The sequence below is a fragment of the Colletes gigas genome, unplaced genomic scaffold (assembly GCF_013123115.1).
Source record: "Colletes gigas isolate AHSC1104 unplaced genomic scaffold, ASM1312311v1 Colletes_gigas_Sc00007, whole genome shotgun sequence".
Lineage (NCBI taxonomy): Eukaryota > Metazoa > Arthropoda > Insecta > Hymenoptera > Colletidae > Colletes > Colletes gigas.
Window position 1 is genome coordinate 5,415,338 of NW_025106636.1, and position 6,000 is coordinate 5,421,337.

The window sequence follows — 6,000 nt, forward strand, 5'->3', positions numbered from 1 at the left end:
ATTCCACCTGAAAAGGATCGTGCAATACCAGGATTCATTCACTGTACACTGACTGTTACCGCGAGCAACAGCACGCAGTGAGACCAACGATCACGGTACGACCGAGCGTCCTTGCGAAAACATGGATCGGGGTCGTTCAATCTCTGGCGTTACGAATCCTTAGCACCGCGTCGACTCTTTTCTTGAACGCCTTGGTGTCCTTCGCGAACTGTCCGCCGTGGACGTTGCACCGGTCGCGTCGAACGATCATCTTTTCCTCACGCGCGATGATTCCAGGGAGGAACAACCGTTGCGTCATTCTACCCGAGCAGCTGACTCGGTCGATCGCGTCGCGATTTCGACGATGGGTCCACGGTGCGATCAAAGATTCCGCGGAAAGACGGATCGCTCTGATGGCACCCGATCCGCTGGTTCGTCCAACTGTTCCTTCTCTCTACGGGAAAGAGGTGCCCCGCGGTTCGATTCCCGTGGCGTTTATGATTTAATGTAGCTGGGTTTTATCTCCTCAGTATCCAAGAACTCTCGAAGGGGCACGTAACCGCCAACCTTCAGACTCCTGGGTAGCCGGGTCTCGACTGCATTCCGGTAGTCCTGGATGCCAGAACATTCGAGTATCAAGGAGTCTGAAGCTGCAGTGGCCCACGAGGCACGTGCAACATCCTAACCGATGTATCGGTTTCCAGGACTATGACTAAAAGAATTTTCTCTTTTCCGCAGGAGTACCCGATCCGTCGAGGGTCCAAGTGGAGGAGGCGAGTTTCGCAAAAGAATTTTTTCGATGCACGGGTCACAGTGGTCGCGGAGGCGCTGTGCAGACTCCGGGGAAGAACCGATCGAACCGGCGGACGCGAAGTCACTGAGCCCAGCGTGACTGAGCGGAGCGTAAGAGGCCCGCTGACACCAACACGCTCGCAACTTGTATCGAGCCGCCTCCACTACACGTACCACTGTCAGTGGCCGTACTACCAGCATCGCTTGGCGAACTTTGCCTGGAGTACAGGCTAACAGAATACGCGCCTATGCGCGGCCGACCTACGAGAAGTGGGCTTATTCAATACAGGTTCCATTGTGTTCGGGGAGCTGTTCAGTCTCCGACAGCGGCGAACCGCCCTTAATAGTTTCTCTGGAAACGTAATCGGGTGTGGTAAGTGAAGTTGCTGCGTGTACGCGTCTCCGGTTACGAGTATCAATAGTTTGACAGCGTACAAGAGCGCTGATACTGTTCGCTACCGGCGAATTAGCCGGAGAGTTGCATGCGTGGTTGGAGTCGAGCATTCGCGGTTTTTGCGTTGCTCGACGCCCCAAACAGAAGGAGATTTTACCCGAATCTTAGCAAATTATTATAACCAATTACCAACCTCTCACCAGTCGTCTAAAATCATAAATTCAAAGTCACAGACAAATGATGCAGTTGGTTGTGCTAATCATACAGCAAAAAAATCAACTGCTGTAAAACAATAATTGCAAGGGTACCCTATTTTACCTAGACAATATTTATTTATAGCACAGATACCATTTGGTAAACAAATTTTCATTTTTTGAAAGTCTTACGGGGACGATTTCAGGGATAATTTAACGCCTTAAAAAGTAGCCCCCGGCAACAAATGCACAAAGAGAAACAGGATCCTTCTAAAAGATGATCCAAAGTAAAACTTTATGGCGCCTGTGAAACCCGTCCTCGCGTCGCCTTCCCTTATACAGTTATCTCCGACACTAAAGGGAAATGGTACATGGCCCATTTCGCTAAATGTATATTTAATTGTATCGTTTCATTCGCTATACCCCTATTTTCGATTCGCGATGCACGCCACCAGATAATAAAAATCACGAAGGAACGACAATGGTACCTGGGAAGCTTGGAAAGTGGAACGACCTTGAGTTTCATTGTCGATCAGAATCCACCGCGAGAACAACGGGCGTTCTCGGTTGCGTCACAGTTGGGAGTGATACGAGTTCGCACGATTCTTTCGCGACGCTTTTTTTTTCTTTATTCGCGAGAATCACACTCTTTTGTTCGTTGATTGCGTATGTCACGGCGCGTAACAACGGCGTGGAAATCGCGTTTCTTGCCACACCGTGAAACGCGAGACGCTTCAGGGACAGTCTTCGAATCAATGGTACTCGTGATTTTTAGAATATTTTACGGGGAAGTTCGTTCGAACGGTTCGTTCTTATAGAAAATTACGTCGCTCGGCGAGCCATCGCGATATTCAAAGCATTGGAACGGCGCTGCTAATGGGCCAGGCAAAACCAGCACAGCTCATCTTGATAAACATTTATGAGTACAAAGTCGCTGGACTCCCGTAGCTTCGCAATGCATTATAGTAGCATTTATTTGACCGTTATATTTCTTTATGGCTTGTTGGACAAGATTCCTTGGGCATGCATAAGAAATCGGTACCATTGAGACCCCTATCGTGGTCGTTGTGTCTCGAAAGGAGTCGCGTCGTGCGTGTTATTTTTTTAAAAATACATATTAATAAACTATTTAGCCCATTAACATCCAAGCAACGATTAAATATCGGTTTAGCGCTATGAATGGTAAACTACAACGTATCCCAAGTTAGGTATCGCGCTATAAAGTATAGGTTATGCAGTTTGCAATTGCTCAAAAGCAAGATGGCGTCGTAGAAAGTTGCACAGATTTGGTCCGGCAACCGACGTGCTAAAACTAAACAATGAGCTCTCAAGGATGCTATAGAAAATAAATCTACATAATTAAATACTAATGCTCAAAAGCAAGATGGCGTCGCAGAAAGTTCCATAGAAAATAAATCAGTACAGGACTTATTCTCTACAAAGTTACAAGAATAAATACTACGACGAAGTTTAGGTCACGTAGATTCCAATTGCCAAAAAAACAAAATGGCCTCCTAGTACCGGAGATTCGGTTTAGTGGTTCGATTTCTAAAGTGATTGCAACGTTTGCGCGACCGAACGAATCCGAATTCTAGATTCCGGGGAATCCGTTGATCCTAGGAACGGATGGAAGGTCGCTGCACGCGTAAGCAAGGATACGTGAAACGTCGAGTTTATTAATACCGTCGGTAGCGATGTCACGGTCCATTTAATTCTATATTTACCGCGGTCGCGTTTAGTAGGTACGCGAGATAGCGTACTAATCTGTGGAAAGGATCAGTCAAGGCGAGCCGGTGGGTCCATCGAGATCGCGCAACGACGATCTTCCCACGGTAAGCTGGCTGCCGGATCGTCGGAAAGAAGCGTAGCCGCCGCGGCGCGAGCGCAGCCTTGCAAGGACAAGGACGCCATTTTAGATGTAAGCGCGCAAACAATTATTATTACCCGGTGAGCCAAGGGTGTGGCGGCATCGGTGTTTCTCTCTGAAGACAAAGCACGCCTGGACGCCTGGCCGCGATCGAGTGGCGGTGGTGGTGATGGTGGGAGGGGGGAGGGAAAGAGAATCGGCGCAAGGGACGATGGAAAGTGGTATGAAGATGCAGAATGCGCGATTAAGGACTTTTACGGGGCCCCAAGGTCAGGGACGAGGAATCGTAATAGAGTGCAACAATTATTTCACGCGTTTGTCTCTTCAGCCGCGAGCGGTACAGTTGCACCGCGAGCACTAAAGAATCGCTCTGAGCGACGTTCAGAATGCGAACGAAATCAGTCTTTTCGACCATAAATTATGTGTCGAGATAGCAACGATAGTCTCGGAGCTTCGTGTAACGTGAAATTTTGATCTATAGGGAAAATAATCGTTTTCAAAAAATTTGTTCCACCTCTTTCGTGTATCAGAAGTATTAGCAGTACAATAGAGTTACGAATAAATGGCATATTTACCCCGATCGACAGGGGCTTGGTGCAGAAATTTTTCGACAAAATTAAAAAATTTCAAATCGTTCTAAAAAAATTATTTTCAGTTGCAGGGGTCAATTACAATCATTTTTGGTCGATAGACATACCCCAGAAATCCTACTCACTTTTGAGAAAAAAATTCGAGTAGGTGCCTAAATTTTTCGACAAAATTAAAAAATTTCAAATCGTTCTAAAAAAATTATTTTCATTTGCGAGGGTCCATTACAATCATTTTTTGTCAATAGACATACCCCAGAATTCCTACCCACTTTTGAGAAAAAAATTCGAGTAGGTGCCTAAATTTTTCATCGAAAAAAAAAATTTCAAATCGTTCTAAAAAAATTATTTTTAGCAGTGGGGGTCAATTACAATCATGTTTGGTCAGTAGACATATTCTCGAAATCCTGCGCAATTTCGAGAAAAAAATTCGAGGAGATGTGAAATTTTACGACAAAATTAAAAAATTTCAAATCGTTCTGAAAAAATTATTTTCAGTTGCAGGGGTCAATTACAATCATTTTTAGTCAATAGACATACCCCAGAATTCCTACCCATTTTTGAGAAAAAAATTCGAGTAGGTGCCTAAATTTTTCCACGAAAAAAAAAATTTCCAATCGTTTTGAAAAAATTATTTTCAGTTTAGGGGGTCAATTACAATCATTTTTGGTCAATAGATATACCCCAGAATTCCTACCCACTTTTGAGAAAAAAATTCTTTAACGAAAATATAATGTCCAAGAGTATTAGGAGTACTAGGAATAGAATACCAGGAGTGTTATGAAAGTTAGAATTGTTGGAAGAAGTATGAGAGTTAAAAGCATTAGGAGGTCTGTGAGTGTTCGGAAGAACTGGAAGTATTAGAAGCAGTAAAATTAGTAGCAGTGCATTGCTCAAGAGTTTCGTGAGGACTAGAATTATTGAGAGTATTAGAAACATTCCAATAGATAGTTTTAGCGGGTTAAACAGAGGCTGTGAACTTCGTTGCTCTTTACGACTTATGATTTGATTCAATTTCTCTCGCGTTTACCAACAGTGTTCAATGTTACCCTCTCATCACGCGTTTCTCCGCATTTAGAAAAAGAGGAACTTCCTTAAACGTTCACAGGCATACAGACCGTGGAATGTTTGTTTTTCACGATAAAACTCTGTAAATGGTTTTACACATTTGCCATGTTGTACATAGTTTTTATCCGTGGACGCGTCTTATACTTGATGTTACGTTCTTATAGTACTCGGGGATCATGCTTTGGCTCGTTTCATCTCTATACAAGTATTACGCTACTTCGGTAGGCAACCTTACATTTTTAATTTATATTTTGACCTTCGTAAACGCGAATATTCTTTTGTCAAGTTATTATAGATTATTTAGAATTGTGATTTTTGACATGACCAATGAAAATAGAAATTGAGATTGCAGTGATTCGGTGCGGATAAGATCATCGTGTACCGTTAATAAGAACGTTAGCCAGAGACAGGTATTAATACTGGCTTTGGGTTTATGATTTAGCTCGTTGCGGAAAACGATCCAGCTGGATCAATAAATTCTATCGCTGCCAGGGGAAAAACAGCCATATGTTTATCAACATACTGTCTAGAAAGTCTACCTGTCGTTAAATCTCTAAATTAATCTACGGGTTATTAATCAACTTTTCACCATGAGCTACTCGAGCAAAAATAAGACTGACATGACTTTCGTTTACAGAGAAAGTTGGCAGTAATTGAAATAATCAGTCATGCTACGGAGAGAGTCATTTCCTGTTGTTATCCGTGTCTTTCTGCACAATTGTTGGTAAACAAAACTATAAATCACAAGCTAAAACGAGTAACAGTTTGCAGGAACGTTTGAGCTTTTTTGGGGGGGTCAGGGTCAGTTTCTTCATTTCGTACTGAAAAATAATCTTAAATTCTACGTACAGTGCTGTGTATTGCACGTCTGAAAAGGTTAAGGGCAACGTTATTCGGTCACCAGCGAGGCAACGGTTCGATATCGTGCGGATCGATCGATTCACGATTCACACCGAGAATGGCACGGCCGCCAATTAGGACGCACGCGCTTCGCATTTTTCACTCGGCGTTTCATATGAAATAAATGTGCTAACTAACCAATTACAGCGGTACTGGCCGTTCTGCTCATTAGTGTCACGTTAAACCGCTGACCGCACCTTTCGCGCACCTCGCGATCCG